General features: G+C 40.8%; 1 long non-coding RNA gene across 5 annotated transcripts in view; it reads right to left on the bottom strand.

Annotated features, from left to right (window-relative positions):
• Nucleotides 1-2,517: 2,517 nt before the first annotated feature.
• The window catches only part of LOC127383337 (uncharacterized), a 58,169-nt gene continuing 40,907 nt past the window's right edge, over nt 2,518-19,779 (bottom strand). For all 5 annotated transcript variants that reach the window (XR_007889160.1, XR_007889159.1, XR_007889157.1 and 2 more), the window contains 2 exons: nt 4,686-4,992; nt 2,518-2,970 (listed from right to left, as the gene is read on the bottom strand). This is a non-coding gene — a long non-coding RNA (uncharacterized LOC127383337). The remainder of the gene's footprint in view (nt 2,971-4,685; nt 4,993-19,779) is intronic.

The following is a 19,779-nucleotide window of genomic DNA, read 5'->3' on the forward strand; positions in this document are numbered from 1 at the left end:
AACGCCGAGAGGCGTTCGGCTCCCTCTCGGGTGAGTTCGGCTCGGCCGGGGGGGTGAGAGCGAAGTGTCCCTCTCACAGATGCTCTTACTCAGCTGCCTCCCGCTTGACCTGCTGAGCTCCGCAGCGTCAGGGACTGAAAGGAATGTACAAACTTTTGCCAAGATCTTCCTTTCGGCTGCACGGCCCTTTTCCTCATTCCCTCTCCTTTGCCTCCTGCAGGAAAAATAATTTTTTAAAAAAAATAAAATATTTTGGTGAGGTTTGTTAAGCCTGTGTACCTGGGAGCTCATCTTGGGCTCAAAATGTAAATCTGAGGTCTGAAGTCACCAGTTAACTGAAAAGAGCCTGTGCAACCTTTTTTTTCTTTTTTTCTTTTTTTCCTTTTTTTCTTTTTTTTCCTTTTTTTTTGCAACAAAGCCAACCTTGCAGCCTTCTAAAAACTTTAAGTTTAGAAAACTTCTGGCTAGGGGGTCCCAGAATTAGTTCGCTGAGTATAAAACAAGTTTTGGTTATCTGATAGGTTGGTCTATTCCTTTCATTTCCAAGTTTGCTGTCTGATTTGGTGCAGCCAGTCTCCTCACGGGAGAATGACAAATACTTTGAAATGTAGCCTTGACTGGTGGGTGAATTAGCAAACATTTCACTAATGTCCAATTCTGGTAGTAATAGATCACAAATTAGCTGCCAAAACCCATGGGAATTATAACATTATTATTTTTAATCATTAATTTGGGGTCTTCATAGTGTCTTCTAAATTTTAGCATATCTTTATGCTACAACTCTGAGAGTTAAAAAGTTCTTTTTAATCGCTGCGGTTCTCTTGAAATCAAACCAACTGCAAAATACTGCCTACTTTTAGGCTTAAAATAGCTGAAACCACCAAGTTTCCTGTGGTTTCACATGAAACCATAAGCTTTGAGATGCATGTGCCTACTATTGTAAAACAAGGGTATAGGGCACAGCCAGGCAAATCAAAGGGTGCATTTGTCACCCCAGTGAAGGGCAAGAACTGATCAAAGCTCAGAAGGACCTGAAGCATTTAGGGAGGAGCTTGGGTTTTTCAGTTCTTTGCCATATTGCTACTTCTCACAACTTTATCAACAATTATTTTCAACAAATTTTTGAGCTGCAGCTCTCAGAAGCCAGACAGCTACACAGAAATTGCCACTTAAGAGAAATTCTAGCTCTAATCAATGTGAGAATAATTTTACAAGTATGGCATGGATACCTACAATGGCTCAGAGAGATCAAGGGAAGGTTAAATTGTCTTCCTCCTTGATTTTATGATTTGGGGATATGTGTGTGTTTGGAATACGTGTGTGGTGAAGAAGTTGTCTATTTAGTCTTACATCCTGTGTGCAGTAAATAAAATGCAAAAGACTACCAATTCCTTCTGCACCTCCCCAAAAGTCAGCACTGAATGAGTATTAAAAATAATGCTTCTGTGCAGACTCTGTATTCTGGAACTTCTAGTGGTCTCACATTTGTGACTAATTGTAGCTGTTGTTCAAAATAAACATACTAAATGCAGATTGATCTAATCCCTCCTGTTGATTAAAACCCAAGAATTACCATCAATGAAGAGAAGCATTCCAAGTTGCTTGTGCTATTGCAAACCATATTTATATACAGGTCATCTCCAGGACGTGTGTTCAGATTCAGCAGAAAACATAAGGCAGGCTTCTCTCAGTTGTCTGGGCAACATTCTTATGATTTCAGTGAGAGAAAAACACAGATTTGAGAGCAGTTTATTTACAGGTCTTACTCTTCAGTCACTTCAAAAAATAAAGTTGAATCACTGCTTTCCACACAAATCATAGAAGGGTTTGGGTTGGAAGGGACTTTAAAGATCATCTAGATCCACCCCCCCTGCATTGGCAGGGACACCTCCCACTATAACAGGTTGCTCAGAGCCCCATCCAATCTGGCCTTGAACACTTCCAGGGATGGGGCTCCCACAGCTTTGCTGAGCGACCTGTGCCAGTGTCTCACCAGCCTCACAGTGAAGAATTTTCTCCTAATATCTAATCTAAATCTCACCTCTTCAAGTTTCAGTCCATTGCCCCTTGTCCTCTTGCTACAAGCCCTTGTAAAAGGCCCCTCCCCAGCTTTCCTGTAGCACCTTCAGGTACTGGAAGGCTGCTATGAGGTCTCCCCGGAACCTTCTGCTTTCCAGGCTCAAAACCCCAACTCTCTCAGCCTGTCTTCATAGCAGAGGTGCTCCAGCCCAGGGATCATCTTTGTGGCCCTCCTCTGGACTCTCTCCAACATCTCCATGTCCTTCCTGTGCTGGGGGCTCCAGTGCTGGACACAGCATTCCAGGTGGGGTCTCATGAGAGAGGGGAGAATCACCTCCCTTGACCTGCTGGCCACACTTCTTTTGATACAGCCCAGGACAGAGTTGGCCTCCTTCCATGGTAATAAACCCAACTCTGAAACCTTTCTGTGATAATTTGTTACAGGTAAGCCCAAATCACTCTGTTAATCCATGGAGGTGAGATAAAATAGAAATCTTTTATTGTGTGTAATTCTTTTTGTATAGACCAATGGCCCTGAATGATGCCAAAAGCTGGTGAGACAGGATGATGTCAAGTGATGCCATTCAGTCACAGTTTTATTGAGGAAATCCATTTTCCATAATTAGGCTACAGTGCATATAACAATAGCTGAAACCCTGCCTGCAAGATTGCAAGATTGGTGTAGTGAGGAAGAGATAATAAAGCAGCTGACACAGGGGCAAAGAGAGCACAATGTGCTGCCTTTTTTAAGAACTTTTTGTTGTTGTTATCTTGAAAAACCTTTTTGAGAATGCACAAGAGCACAATAGCAAAACAGAACAGGTGATGGGTTTGGAAAACATAGGTGGCCAGCTCCTTCGTGGTACAAATAATATGGATGTCAGTGAAGCAGTCTATGAACAAGGCATACTGGTTTGGGGGATGGAGCAGGTCATGGAGTCCTTGGCTGAGCTGCAGAAAAGGAAAAGATATACATTATGTCACATGAATGTGTTCCACTTGTGCCCAGTCCATGTGCTTCTCTGAGCACACCTGGGCCTCGGGCACACCTAGCTCATGAAAAGTTGCTGTGAGATAAGCCAGCATATGAAATGACAGCAAATCAGCTATGTTGTGTTAAATGATAGGTGTCACATTCCCACCTATGTGGGAATGGACCTAGGTGGTAGAGACACTGTCCCTGGCGGTGTTCAAAAACAAGTTGACGAGGTGTTTTGGGAGATGGGTAAGTGGCTCGGGCTTGTAGGGCTGACAGCTGGACTTGACCTTGAAGGTCTTTTCCAACCTCAATGATTCTGTGATTCTATGATTCAATATCCATAACACAAGCTAAGTTTCCTTTCTCCAAAATGAAGGTAAGGGACCTCATTTTTACTGCAAGAACATACATGCAGGTACACAAAGCAGTTCATGTGAAGTAAGCGCACACACACGGTAAGGCTTTTGTGTATCCATCTCTATATCTGTGGCACAAACTGTTGCCTATGTTTTTTCACTGAATGGTCATTTTCACACATTTACACATGTTCATGGGCAAACTTTCACGGCTTAATTTAATTTTAAATAATTGGTAGTTAATTTATTTAGTCCAGATGCTTGTCAGTAATTTAGCCAAATATAACATTTCGTATCTGATCCTCATCTGTTCTCCTCTGACATAACTTCATTGATTACATTGGAACTGCATTTAGTTCATATGAGATCCTATCCAGGTCTATAGAATATGGGAAGAAAAAAGAAAAAAAAAGTTAAATAAACACACATGGAAAACTCCAGGGACTATATGGTGCTTAGCCAAGTGCCATTCTTGTGCATGATCTGAGCTCATGCACAACCACAACACAAGTGCTACAAATACTGTGTAAAACACATCCTTCTATCCTGTCCTAATTTAGAGCACAGAACATAGAAGAGAAGACAAATGTGCAAGTACTTCTAAAACATTGATGATTTAGATTCAGATACTCTGCTTACTCTCTAATTCCAATGACAAACTGTGATAACTTGGAGAAGAGTTAGGCCCACAGACAGCCAATGTGATCAGGAAGATCCCAGACAACCAAGTCTTAGAGCTGTCCCATTTGCTTAACTCTGCCAAACAGAATTCTCTCTTCTGCTGTTAACAGCAGACTCATATGCTTGAACACACAGTACCTCCAACTACTTCTCTAAAAAACAGACTTGCAAAATCTGACTATTTGTCTAGAAAATTTGCATTACTTTGGTAGATTATTTTATCTATTCATTTAGTCATGCATTTATGATCTGATTCATCTAACTGTAACCAAGGAAATTTACCTCAATGTAGAAGCAGGAATCTGATCAAAGTGGCATTCAGAGCAGTTCCTCTAATGTTCAGGGGGAGAGGGGAAAGTTCTTGAATCCTTAAATTATAAACTTAATTTTTTAGTTAAATGTTCTTTAATATTCTTTAATATATTTTATAGCAATGAGTGTTACCATAGTTATTATTCTAGGGAGCAGAACAACTCCATTCTCCTTAAGAGTGTGTACAAGCCATAAAGATCACCTAGTTAAGTCTAACCTTAAAAGAAGTCACAGTACTACTCAACACAAAAAGGAATGAAACCTTACAAATTGCTTAACATAGAATGTGAATGTTCTGGTCTCTATTGTGTTCAACCTTTTTTCCCTTCCCAACTTACCAATCTTTTTACTGACTTGATTTTTCCGCTCCATTCTCTCTTCATGAAGCCTTTGCTTTCCATTATCCTCATGTTCATATTTCAGTTCAGCCAGCACAAAATCCCACCTCATTCTCTCGAGGTCAGTATCAACTGCTGTGACCTGCTTGCCACAGAGCTGTTCCAGCTGCTTTCACTGGTGGATGCTCCTGACTGCAAAGTGCTGGTTCCTCTCTTCATGTCCAAATGTGCCATATGACACTTAGCATCCACGCTCTCAGTCTTACTGTCTGAGATGAAAGATGATGTTGTCTCTGATGGGTCCCTGCTATAAATTGGAGAGGGAGAGGATACATTCATACTTAAGCTGATAGATTAAAATACAATATGTTCATCTAAGTTAACCTGAATATTTGTTCAATTATTCACACATTTGTATAATGACTCACTAGTTCTCTAATAGTCATTATTTCCCTTTTAAAAGTCTGTTCCTAGAATTGGGAAGGAAATCTTCCATTAAATGTTGTCTTACAAAATATGAAATATCCACCATATAAACATTTTCCGATTTGAAAAATGTAAAGAAATTTTAAAAGATACTTAATTAGGGCCTGGTTGATCTAAACCAAACACTATGGCTCTTCTGACCAAATGGAAGGATTTCACATCTTGGGGGTTTGATGCTAACCCGTGAAACTGGAAGCCACTGAGGTTCTTTACGTCTAAGAAGTAACTCATATGTCTCACAATCTTCACTTTCCTTTATAGACTCAATTTCCTGGCTGATCATAGAATCATAGAATCATAGAATCCTAGGGGTTGGAAGGGACCTCAAAAGATCATCTAGTCCAACCCCCCTGCCAGAGCAGGGTCATCTAGAGCACATCACACAGGAACGCATCCAGGTGGGTTTTGAATGTCTCCAGAAAAGGAGACTCCACAACCTCTCTGGGCAGCCTGTTCCAGTGCTCTGTCACTCTCACAGTAAAAAAATTTTTTCGAATATTCACCTTGAACCTCCTATGCTCCAATTTGATCCCATTACCCCTTGTCCTATCACTGGTCAACACTGAGAAAAGCCTAACTCCATCTCCCTGACACTCACCCCTTACATATTTGTAAACATTGATGAGGTCAGCCCTCAGTCTCCTTTTCTCCAAGCTCAAGAGACCCAGCTCCCTCAGCCTTTCCTCATAAGGGAGATGATCCACTCCCTTAATCATCTTTGTAGCTCTGCGCTGGACTCTTTCAAGCAGTTCCCTGATCTACAACTTCCATGATGCATTGTCATTTTACATCTGGAAGAATTTTTCACTCACCATCTTTTCATGCTGCTGCTTCTTGTTATCATTATTCTGGGCTTCCTGTAAAGTAAGCTGAAAAACTTTCTGATTTTCCTCAAGATCCTCTATAGTTGTTTGGAGTGAATATTCTGATCCCTCTAGATTACTGCATTATCATAGAATCATAGAATCATAGAACCATTCAGGTTGGAAAAGACCCTTGGGATCACCGAGTCCAACCATCATCCTTACTCTACAAAGTTCTCCCCTAAACTATATCCACCAACACCACATCCAAATGACCATTAAACACATCCAGGGATGGTGACTCAACCACCTCCCTGGGCAGCCTATTCCAGTGTCTAACCACTCTTTCTGTGAAAAAAATTTTCCTAATGTCCAGTCTAAACCTCCCCTGTTGCAGCTTGAAGCCATTGCCTCTTGTTCTGTCACTGTTTACCTGTGAGAAGAGACCAGCACCAACCTCTCTACAATGTCCTTTCAGGTAGCTGTAGAGACTGATGAGGTCTCCCCTCAGCCTCCTCTTCCTCAAAGTAAACATTTCCAGCTCCTTCAAGCATTCTTCATAAGATTTATTCTCTAGGCCCTTCACCGGCTTCATTGCCCTCCTCTGTACTCGCTCCAGCACCTCGATATCTCTCTTGAATTGAGGTGCCCAAAACTGGACACAACACTCCAGGTGTGGCCTCACCAGTGCTGAGTACAGGGGGACAATCACCTCTCTGCTTCTGCTGGTCACACTATTTCTAGCACAAGCCAGGATGCCATTGGCTTTCTTGGCCACCTGGGCACACTGCTGGCTCATATTCAGCTGCTTGTCAATTGGAACCCCCAGGTCCTTTTCTGCCAGAAAACTTCCCAGCCACACTTCCCCAAGCCTGTAGCATTGCATGGGGTTGTTGTGGCCCAAGTGCAGGACCCAGCACTTGGCCTTGTTGAAGCCCAGACCATTAACATCAGCCCAATGATCCAATCTATCCAAGTATCTCCGCAGAGCCTTCCTATCCTCACGCAGATCAACACTCCTGCCTAGGTTGGTGACATCTACAAACTTACTGATGATACACTCTATGCCCGTATCAAGATCATCAATAAAGACATTAAACAGAAACAGTCCCAACACTGAGCCCTGACGAACACCACTTGTGACCAGCCTCCAGCTGGATTTGACTCCATTGACCACCACCCTCTGGGCCCAACTGTCCAGCCAGTGCTTGATCCAACAGATCGTGTGCTCACCCAGGCCATGAGCAGCCAGTTTCTTTATGAGAGTTCTATGGGAACTGTGTCAAATGCTTTTTGGAGATCCAGATAGACAATATCCACAGCCTTTTCCTCATCCAATAGTCAGGTCATCAGGTTATAAAAGGAGATCAGGTTCTTCAGGCAGGACCTGCCTTTCATAAACCCATGCTGACTGGGCCTGATCCCCTGGTTATCCTCTATATGTCTTCTAATAACACTCAAGATGATCTGCTCCATGACCTTCCCTGGTATCAAATCTCCTTGTATTTCCTGGTCTTTAACAAGCAGAGCTCCTGTCTCAACACTGGAGCCCTCCACTGCTGTTAAAGCATCTCCAGGGATGTTCTGGAACAGACTGGAGGTATCTGCTGACAATGAAGCAGGTCATCCATACGTAAGAGAAGGAGTGAGTCTGAGAATAATGTAAGCACATATATATAGGGCATACTGCAGCCTATACAAATGTGACTAGGGGCTTAACTCTTATTTATGTTCCATCCTGCTCCTTGCCTGGATATGAATTTTTAAAAAATAATCACTGGATACAGGTTTGTAGGTAGATCTGAAAATATTACTTGTAGGCTTTTTAAGATGAGAATTTGTCAGACATTCACTTTACAATAACCTGTGGAGCTGGCTAGGGCCATCAAGTTAAGACATAGCAGGAAGGTGTACTGTTGCCATCATCTGTGCTGCAGTGCTTGCCATATATTGCAAAATTCAGTTTAATTTCCGTCTTGATATCATTTTTCCATAGTTATAAAGACACAGTAGGGTATATAACAGTTAGGATGAATGTAGTATGTATTTAGAGAGTGAGGAATGTTCATTCTTGAGTAGGAAGTATCTCTTCACAATGTATTTCAATATCTGAAAAGAATTTCTCTATTAAATCTAGTACATCTCACATGGACATCTCTGTCGGAGGCCAAATTTAGAGCAGGATATTAGTAATAATGGATTGTGAGCAGGTGCAAAGAATTCCAAAGGAATTCCAAAGTTGGGTTTTTTGGTAGTCAGGCACTGCAAGTTCCTACATAATATTTAATAAGTGGGATGATCAGCAAATGGAATTGTATATAGACATGTACCAGCTGCTTCAGTTCCTTCAGTTTAGATGACTTTTCAACACACTGGATCACAGTGCTGTTGTTCAGAAAAACGGGAGCGAGCTGGTAAAATGTCTCCTTAGACTGCAGCTTTTAGGCTGTCAAAGCAGCCGGGTTGTCTTCCTGAGATGCCTCTTAGGAAATAAATGAGTACCTGCTCTGTGGCACACACTGTTGCTGTAGATTTCTATGCAATTGGGTTAACTTGTGAATTAATGGTATGGTAAGAGGAGCTATCTCCTCTTTACATATGGAGAATTGAGTCACTGGCTAAAACAAATAATACACCTCCCCCTGATCTTGAGTCTTGCGCGTTACCTGTGCAATCCTCCTACTTTGCTCCATCGCCTCCTTCCAACTGCGCAGCAATAGAGGAGATAATTTTTTTCTTAGAAAGGAAACAAGGTATCACATTTCTGGTACATACGCTGCCTTTTGAAAACAGACATAGTTACAAAGTTACTGATGCAGAGAGGCATTGATACCAGAAAGAACAGCAACCACAGGAAAATCCTGGGTAGGTACAACAACCAACACCTGCACAATCATTCTCACATTGTGATCAGGCTGGAGGTCTTGTGCATGCACTGAATAGTCCATCTGTGTACAGTGGTAACATCACTAGAAAGTCCAGACAAACGTCCAATGTTTTTCTGGTTGGACAAAACTTATATGCAAGAAAAGAGTACACATTTTAGTGAAATTAAAATACATTTAACCCTTGTCAAATAAAATGGCCAAAAAATTATGATCATCAACATTTCCAGGCTCTTTAAAGACTAAACTGCTTCCTTTGTGTATTGTTTGATCATTCCCAACGAACCTTTTTAAATTATCCTAGCAAATTTTGCTTTAATGTTCCTTTTAGTGAATTTTGATAACCACTCAGAATTATCTTGTTGAGTTACCCAAAGATAAGCACAAAACACATGGTCTGTACATACTGGATTAAAAAAGACAGTAATACTTAAGGTGTACTGAAACTGGCCTAATTTTACCATAAACCTCATACTTTTGCTTTTTCTACAGCTCGCCTAATAAACTCAGGATCTCCTCCTGTGTCAGCGCTGGGATACTTCATTTTCATGGGCTGGTTTGTCATGTTTTCTTTTCTTTGTACACCAAGAAAAGAGCTCTTCCATTTTGTTAAAATGGTATCGAACTATTTGCCTGTAAGGTTAATTACCACATACAGACATACATGCATGCACACATGTCTATGTATATAATTTTAAAAAAATATATTGATAAGTCATGAAGGACAGAACAGGAAATACAAACATTTCTGTGACCCATTAGGGCAAATTTAATCTTCTGAGTGATGGCTTGGTTGAAGGATATGGGTGTTACAGTAATTTATGAAGATATGAAAACCCTCCAAGGATCAGATTATCATCTAGAATAGGTTAGCAAACTTCATTTTCTTCCATGACATCCTGCTATTTTTCATCATGTTAGAATTTGGCCTAGGGCAGGTATTAGAACAATGCTGTCAAACTCTCTAAGCCTGAAAGCTGAGAGTAGGAATCTGTACATGTTGTGCCTGACTTCTTTGAGTAAGCAGAGAAAACCACCAAGCACCAACAACCAGCATGAAAGCACCACCAGTTTGATTTTCCTGACATTTTATACTCATTTTTCACACCTGTAATTGACACCACAAGACTCCAGACAGCATAGTATTGCTGTCACGGTATTTAAAGGCAGCTTTTAGTCTGAAATAATTAGATGGGAACTAGAAGATATTCAGAGTTTCAGTAAGGAGCTGGTGGTTCGGTTTTAGCATAGGACCTTTAAAAACCACAAACGTGTTTAAAATGGGAAAGGGCTTTTCTGAACACCTGACAGGAACTTCTGCAGCTATTCCAAGTAGTATTACAACTAAGCTCTGAATAAAAAATAATAAATAAATCTGTAAAACCTGAGCTACTTTTGATGCTGGTTTCACAGCAGTCAGCGTATCGATCACTGAAGAACTAGCGAAGTTTTTGCTTCCAAGTGAGTTGCTTCCAAGCCTTATACTCAAAGTTTTTGTTAGGTTCTGGATCATTGATGGAGTCCGAGTGAAGAAAAAGGACAGTCATGAAAGATAAATGCAGTCTTTCTTCTGTTGGCTTTGGGCTATCACTATAGAAAATAGTTCCTCCCATTGCTTATGCCTGTATGAGTTTCACAACTCTCTGCAGACTTGTTGGAATATAGCAACCCTTCAAGAGAATGACAATCAACTGTCAAAATGTCATTGTTTCCTACGTAGATGTTGGTTGGGTGGTGTCTTGCATTCAAAGTAGTTCTGCTTTCCTCTTTATAACCACAATTTACTACATTCATTGCAAGGATAGCAGCACTTTCAATAGCTGGCAAATCTAATTTTTTTGAATATTCAAGATATCTGTGCTCAAATGAGATGATTCACTAAAATTATAGCATGGCATATCACTGCTTAGAAAATGTAGCATATCCACTGAGAAAGGAAGGAGATCAAAATACAGCCACTTCAGTGTTCTAGGAACAGAGAGGTACCACGCATGCTGTTAGCAATTGGACCTGTGCTCGAGCCTGAGGCACCATCACTGAGATGACACCATGATTCATTTGGATACCTGTTCTTGCTCTCCTCCTACGCTGGGAACAGGCTCATGATGACAGCTGTACTTAGAAGTTCCCCCACACTAATACCACTCACATTAAATGTCAGACTAGTTACTCAGCCTGCTCCATCTCACACTAGGTGGTCAGAACCGTTTCAGTATCACATTAGCATCTGAAATATGTTTCTCCGTTATTAGCAGTCCTCCTCCAAAAGGAGACAGTTCCTACTTCAAAGAGAGAAAAAAAAACAACACAGTTCTCAAGCCATGAGGACATTTCTTCTTCTTTTTTTTTTTTTTTTTTAATACACAGCTGACATTTCTATAAACTTTTTGGGATGATGCTTTCCTCTTCATGACTAACTTTACTATGACTAACTTTACTGAACACTAATAATGCAACTGCCTTGATATAAATATGTAGATGAATCCTTTCTTCTAGGACGTTACCATATAAACCAAGGTCAGATGATTCAGTTAAAAGCTCAAGTTGCTCCTGGCACAGCTCTACTTCTGTAAACGGAGCACATTGCTTATTTATACTAGCTGACTTCTTTTTTTTTTTTTTTCCTCTCAAAAAGGAAGTAGAATTATAGTAAGAGCAAAGGAAGCACAACAGTTCTTCTCAGTCTGGTGGGTGGAAGTTGACAATGCAGGACACACATATATAAAGAGTGATTTGGGGGATGATGCTGTTTTTGAGAAGGCAAAAAAAGAAGGCAAGAAAATCCTCATAGAACAACGATAAAAAAGAAGAAACAAGTCAAATAAATGGACTGAATAAAGAAAGGAAGCTAACAAATAGCTTTAAATGGCAATTGCTCCTGAAAAACAAAGAAGATTAATAACACCAAGACTGAACTCCCTCATGGAGAAGCTCTAGGAACAAAGAACAATAGATGACTCAGAGAGGAGCAAAAGAGTAAAGAAATATTAACTGAACATAGACACTCTTGACATGAAAAGCAGTCTCTGTCTTCAATCTGTATTTGTGTGTATTGCCTGGGGAGGAAGCCAACATTGCACCATCCCAGGGCACGCATCCTTTTGGCAGCATGTAACCCTGCTAACACCATGTCTGTCTGCTCCCCTCACATTCTCACAGCAAGTTAGGCAAGTCCAAGAGAACATTTTCCTTTTGGGGGTTTTACTAAAAAACTTAACAAGCAACACAAGAATATCCATCCAACCTTCTCAGCTGGCTCCAGGTCTTCATACTTAGTCCTTAATTTAACTCCTGCTGAGGTTTTCTACCAGCATGACTCATCATCATCATCCAGGCTATCAGCCTCCTGTTCCCTGAAGGCAAATACTTACAGATTCTTTGCCAGGCAAAATGTAGAGCAAGTGCCTAAGCACACCCTTTTTTCAAGCAGCAATTCCCAGAGCTTCCCGTTCTCAGAGGCACCTAAAGCTGTTCTTTTAGTGCTAACTGGAAGGCCCATAGCTGGTAAGCTCTTGGCCCCATTCTCCAGTTTCTCTCTGCTGCTCCAAGCAGCCATCTCTTCAAATGACATCATGTAATAGAGGGAAGGGGGAGAGGGGAAGGCCTTATCATAGACTATACAGCACAAGTTAGGAACAATGCTGACCATCATTACACTGTCGAGCCTCCTTTACACCAACACCCCCCCCCCACACACACATTTTAGAGACAAGACTATAAGGAATGACAGTCTTATATAATGAAGAAGAAGAAAAATGCCATAGCACCAAAAATTACCTGCTGTAGTTGTCATTCTTGCTGCCAGATAAACTACTGTAACCACATAATAACAGCAAAGAAAGCATATAATTCTGACATAAGGCTTGGCAAACCATTCTGGAGTGAGTCCAGGAATGGCGAATGGGCTTGAACAGCCAGATGGAATAGCATGAAGAGATTTTGCTATACAGACAAAGACATAAAAACTTCAGGGAAGTGTCCATCACCAATACAGTTACCGATATTTGTAGTATTGAGAGATGGAGCACATGCAACACTGAATAGTCTCATGCTCCATGTCTCCAGTTAAATAGCAATTAGGCTGCTCTGGAGTGCATACGTAACTGGACAGGAACAGCCTACAGGAGACTCTTCTTCATTACTGAGCTTTCTGCAAAAGCACTCTATATTCAAAAGGTTGTGTCTGGAGCTCTGTGTGTATGAATAGTAGCCTATATTGTCTAGGTGGCCACATATTATCAGTATCCAGAACCAGGCAATAACATCAACAAATGTGGGAAGTTCATAAAGTTATTCTTAGACACAATTTATTCCTCCTCGCCCAATCCTCAATGGAGAAGCTAAAGAAGTGTCTCATCTAGAGCACGAAAAGGAAATGGAAACCCAGAAAAACCAGTCTTGGTGAGAGAGCAGAGAACATCTGGTGCAGCACTAGGCTGCATAGCCACCAACTCACTACATGAACAGGATATTTGGTGTTTGCAGACAAGCTGAACATGAGTCAACAATGTGCCTTAATAGGGGGTAAGCACCAACAGCACACCAGGCTGCAGTAGCAAAAATATAGACAGCAAGTTAAGGGAAGTGCTTATTCTCTCTAACCAGCATTTTTTGAAATAACACCTGGAGTACTGTACCAAGTCTGAGCTCCCCAGTAAAAAAAGACACAGCCAAACTGAAGGAAGTCCAGCAGAGGTATCCTAAGATGACTAGGGGACTGCAATACATGAATGAGAGACCTAGGTTTGTTCAACCTATAGAAGAAAAGTCTATGGGAGGATCTACCTGTTGTATGAACTACCTAATAGGCAGTGGTAAAAAAAGAACGAGTCAGATCCTTCTTGGAGGCACGGAGGGAAAGGCTGAGAGGCAATGGGCATGGATCACAGCCACGGAAGTTCTGGTCAGACACATACCAAAATCCTTCACAGTGAGAATGGTCTGGCACTAGAGCAGTTGACCAGAGAGGTCAAATGACCCTTGTGAACATGGTTTCAGACTCACTTTCAGGTGGGAAGAGCAATTTCCAGCTCTTTATGTGTGGAAGGATTTAACTGAGATGAGCTTTAACCATCACTCCATGAAAAGAGTTATCCTCTGCCCACCAATTAATGACAGCTGGTTTCAGTGTGTGCCAGTGGCTCCATGCTGATCAGCTGCTTCACTTGCAGTGCTTGTTGTAGAGACTCAGTCTGTGCTGGGAGCTGCACTTCTGGCTCAGGACATGGGAGGTTGTGGGTTGTTGATGTGTGAACGAGAGGGGGAGAGAGGTGTGAGATTTGGGGGTGGTGCGGGCTCGCACACCGAGCTGAGATGCCAATTTGTAGGAGTGAAGAAACACAGTAGAAGCATATAAAAGAAGACCGTCCTTTTCTGTGTATATGCCTTTTCTCATTAAAGGAGTCAAACAGACCCAGAAACTCAGTGTCTCCTAAGTCAGATTTGAAAATCTCATGTTATTTAACCACTTATTGTGGAGAAAGGGGAAAAAGAAAGTACACTTCTGTTGTTGTGAAAATCAGAGAACCCAAAGATTATTTTACAAATCTTAGAAAAATGTCTTTATCAATAGTACCGTAGCCATCAGTGGTATGCACTTCCTTTTATGTAAATCATGGTATTCCCCAGAAATCAGCTAACTGGGGATGAGAAGAAATCTTTCCCACCCATAACAGCACTTGACTTAGCGCCAGTTTCATGACAAATGCCAGATCAAATCATAGACACATGATGTGTTAGCATTATACTTGAGTTTTCAGAAAGCAGAGATGAGGTTAAAGGTTTCAAATCAATACATACGAGAACAAGGAGATATAATGTCTATTAGCAAATGACTAGCAGGTTCTATGCTGGCAGTTGTAACAGGAGTTAAAAATGAAAATAGAAGGGAGAGATTTTGAAATGAAGTCACAGCTGTTTCACACTAAAGAGATGAAGGATGTTGAAATAGAAAATGTGATGCTCAGAAGGAAATGCCTATCAAAAAGAAAGGAACGTGTGCCAGCTCTTAAAATGATGGTAGGTTCTCTCTGAGCTCAAATAAGCTTGTTGCTATGAAAAGAATCCTTTTAGTCTTTATCTTTATGGCCTAATATTTTCCAAAAAGAGGAAAAAGCAACCTGACTAGGTCAATGGATTAACCTCTAGGTAGCCCATAAGGATAACGTATTAAAAAATATGTCTTGAATGAAAATTTTCCAAAGCTAAATAGAGAGCTTTCACTGCCAAACGCTCTGGAAGGCCTGGAACAGCTTTGTAGCATGAAGATCACAGAAGATGATACAAAGCTGGCAAGGATGTGGTGTGATTCAGAAACAAACCAAACCAACAAACAAAGAAAAAAGACAAGTAATCGAAAGTAGAAGGTGTTTGAGGAGGAAATGAAGGAGGTATATCAATAGTCAGCTGACAAATTGGGCAGGACACAGAAGTAAGTATCATACCTGTCTTAGTTGTTATATGCTTCAGCATTTTGCTAATGTCTCCTTCCTTCAGAAAATACTGTTCAGAATTCCTCTTGGCCTGTTTTAAATTAGACCAGAGATTGTGCAAATGTATCCACAGACAATGCCAAAGCACGCCTTCTTGGGAAGCTCAGATAGACAAGGTAGGCTATGAAAGTATTATGACTGCTGCCCTGAAGAAGGAAGGTAAAAAGTTCAGAAGAAAAATAAATTAAAACTGAAAAAAATACGTTCAGACTGCTGAGAATAATTCACTTGGTGGATGGCTTCAGTACTTTTACCTACCTCCTAAGGAAAGTTAACTCACCAAAGCCATCACCTGATACCTGACAGGGACTGTTCATAGAATCATAGAATTATAGAACCATAGAATCATTAAGGTTGGAAGGGACCTTAAAGATCATCAAGTTCCAACCCCCCTGCCATGAGCAGGGACCCCTACCACTAGACCAGGTTGCACAAAACCTCGTCCAACCTGGCCTTAAAAACCTCCAGGGATGGGGCATGAACAACCTCCCTGGGCAACCCATTCCAGTTCCTCACCACCCTTATAGTGAAGAATCTCTTCCTAATATCTAACCTAAATCTCCCCTCTCTCAGATTTAATTCTAGCAGGGATTTGGCTCTCCTAACCTGATCCCTAGCTGCTCGGACAACCTCTCTGCAATCCTCCCAGGATACCTGCCCTAGCTTCCACCCCCTGTATGCTTCCTTCTTAAGTTTGAGCTTTTCTAGGAGCTGCTTACTCATCCATGCTGGCCTCTTGGAGTTTCTACTTCCTCTTAGTTGGGATGCAACGTTCTTGGGCCTGGAGAAGGTGATCCTTAAATATCAGCCAACTTTCATGGGCCCCTCTACCCTCCAGGATGTTATCATGTTCAAGCATCCAAACTCTAACTCCTGTTGACACAGGCATAGTGCATATTTTCCCTATTTTGCACAAAACAGAGCCGTAAGAGTTGCCTCCCTCTGACAATCCTAATATCTACTAGTGATTAGACTCCTCACTTGGTGAGATGTGTAGATCTAAAACTGTATCTCCACTTGAAAGCAGATGGAGTCAAACAAATTTGAATTCTACTTTTCAATTTTCTGAAACATTTCACAGCTTGAAGATCCTATCTCTTGCAAATGTGAATCCTCAGGAGAGAGTGAAAAGCTACCTCTGAAGAAACACAAGATGAAGTCTGTTCCTCACCTCAGCATCTCCAGATGGCTATCTTGAAGCGTGAGGCTATTTCAACAACTTTTAAATTCCATTTAATTTATATTTCAAATTCCATATTGTTGAATGCTATAATTCCTAGGTCTCCCTATGGGTTTTGTCCTTTATACATCTGTCTCAAAAACTTAGGGGACAGGTTTCTAAAAGTGTCAAGGCACCTAATGACATCTCCATGTTCATGTGAAGATTTAGTCATAATTATTAAAGAGCAATTAAATAGCTTAGGTGCTTGGCACTCAGTAGATAAAAAAATAGAAGTGCCAAAGTCATTAACTGGGTATTTGCATCAAGATGACAAAAAACATGGATCCTGTAGAGCTAGAAGGCAAGATAAAGAAGAAATAGTATTAACTCCATGTTTAACAGATGAAAATCTGACACAAAGCACTCAGAATTCAGTTTCTTCTTGTGGGTTGTTAGGGTTGACCTTAAGCTGTCCAAGCTGAAGGGAAGGTCTGTGGAGGTCTGGACAGTGAAACCAGAACAATTGAGTCTATTCTGATTTTTAGCCACAAGATCATCTAATGAGATCCACAACTGAGCAGACATTTAGTTCAATTTTTAAGAAGTTTTAAAAACTTCATACAATACCACTGCTGTATTTAGTAGCCCTATGTAACTTACTGTCAGTCAAAAATGTAACACATGGAGAAGAGGCAAATAAGATTTATTTTTAAAGCTTTTGAGAATGATTCACTTACAGTAGGTTATTCCCCCCACATTCTTCTTTCTCCACAGTGAATTCTGTAGAAAATTCTTTTAAATGCTTTCATGTCATTTGTCAGATTCTCTGCTGCCCCTTCTTTTCAGGGAGTGAAGGTTATAGGGAATTTTTTTTTTCTGTTCCAATATAGTATTGCATGACTTTCATATAGATATACATTTTGAGAAATTGTATCTGGGCTTTCTTTCATCATTGCTCATGACATTTTAATATGAATAGCTTTCAGTGTCATTGTTAGAACTGGGAGATGTCTGCAGTCCCTTGTTTTTATTTGTATTTGTCACACAAACTCAATTGAAACTGCCTCTTTCCAATTGAAATGTTTCTTGCCTGGACTCAATCCACTAGTGAAGCATTTGGACATTCTAAAAAGCATTACCAGGTTTTTTTTTTTCATTGAATCATAGAATAATTGGGGTTGGAAGCGAACTCTGAAGATCATCGAGTCCAACCTCCTTGCTGCAGCAGGAACACCTAGGGCAGATCACAGAGAAATGCATCCAGACAGTCTTCAAAGTCTCCTGAGATGGAGACTCCACAATCTCCCTGGGTAGCCTGTTCCAGTGCTCCATCACCTTCACAGTAAAGAAGTTTTTCCTCATGTTGAGGTGGAACTTCCTGTGTTGTAGCTTGGTGCCATTTCACCTCGTCCTATCACAGGGCACCACTGAAAAGAGCTTGGCCCATTCTTGGTTTTTGGTGTTTTTTTTAATACTGAGGTATTTTTCCACAAAGATTGATACACACTGCTTTGAAAAGGATGAGTCAGCAGTTGAAAGCCTGATCCAGTGACTACTGAAGTAAAGAAAAAGGTTTCCACTGAAAGCAGTGTATTTTGGCAGAGATTCACTTACATAATTGTCATAATTTTGTCCGTGAACTTTGCCCTATTAATTCAGCTGAAGTCTATAAGGAAGTCATCAGTTCTGCTAAGATGTCACATTCTTGTTATGCATAGCTCTAATGTAGACGATAGATCAATAGGACATTTCTTGGAAACATTATTTTCCATCTGAGTAATGAAAACAGACTCTTTGTCTGGCTTGGGACACGAGTCATCTGCACTGAGCATCTACACACCTGCTGTGTAGTGTGCAAACCAGAGTCACCCAAACTGAGTGGGTAGCAGCAACCCCACATGATTGTTTCTGTCTGCTGTTCTGGACACCTCCCACACACAGGCTTTTCTAGTACCAGCTTCTTTAAGTAAACTGACAGTATAAATTATCCCTCCCTTTTAATTTCATTTGATTCCATTACGTCTGGCCTACAGCCTTCACTTATGGATAAAAAGGTTGTCCTATTTTGCCCTGCAATGGTTCCTTCACATTTTTTTAAATTCTAAAACATGCCAGATTCCGTAATTGATACCTTCTCAGGTTTCTTCCTCAACAGTGATTACTGCAGTGCATGCATGGCAGGCTCTGCATTTAGAGATTTCAGTGATGCAATTTCACAGGAGATCATTAAGGGAATGGTCCAAAAATTACTACCACTGCGGGATGCTTCAAACAACTCCACTGTCATTTAGAGCTAACCTGCTTTAGAGACTCAAGGGTTTTCTGTACCATGTTTTTGGCTAGCACATATTAATTACATGGAAACCTAAGTTTTGGTGGTTTTATCTTTGCATCCCCCAGCTCTATGGAATGGATATGTTCTGTATCCTGTGAGTCTGGCTGATACTGCTAATGTTAATGTTTTAGAACAGGCCATGCTTCCTTAAATGCTATCTCACTTTATTTCTGCCTTACTATGGTGGTACTTCTGCATCCATTAAAAGAATTCCACAAAATTTGTCACTGTTGGATAAAAATATGACAGTATCCTTGTTGCTGAGGTGCTATTCCTTGAACTGCTCTCCAGTTAGACACACGCTATGTCTTGTGTTTTTCTGCATACTTGTGAGGTGTATTTGTGAAACAGTGAAAACCATTTTGCACTCCATAGATATTTTCCATATTTACTCTTGTGCATGGCATTCCTGCTGTTGTGCATGATGCAACTCACATCTACTGTAAGCCTTCTGTCTCTGTGCCCTAACATGATTTTATCTTACAATTATGGATATGGCTGGCATCTACCAGTTTTCCCTTACTCCTTTCCTCATGGTGCATCTGATTGCTGATTATATTCACATTTCTATTGTATGCACATTGTGATGGAGCTACTGAGTACTTTCATCTGCTCTTCTGAATTGGCTTTGACTTTATTTTTGTTCCACTCTCAATATTTTTCTCTATATTTCTTTTGGACATCCACAAAGTTATCCAACAACAACTACATCTATCACAGACTTATAGCTTTTTCTGTGTAAAAAAATAAAAGGGCTTTAAGTAGTTCGACCACCCACATCAGTTTTTTCTATCTGCTTCCGTGTGCTTACCAGTGTAGACTCATGCTCTTCCAGGATTTCTTTTTGCCAAACATCTGTTTCTAAAAGAAAATTTCCTGCCTAAGTTCCTGTGAAGATCAGTTCTCATAATTACGTCCTCTTTGTTCAGTTG

The sequence above is a fragment of the Apus apus genome, chromosome 3 (assembly GCF_020740795.1).
Source record: "Apus apus isolate bApuApu2 chromosome 3, bApuApu2.pri.cur, whole genome shotgun sequence".
Classification (NCBI taxonomy): Eukaryota; Metazoa; Chordata; class Aves; order Apodiformes; family Apodidae; genus Apus; species Apus apus.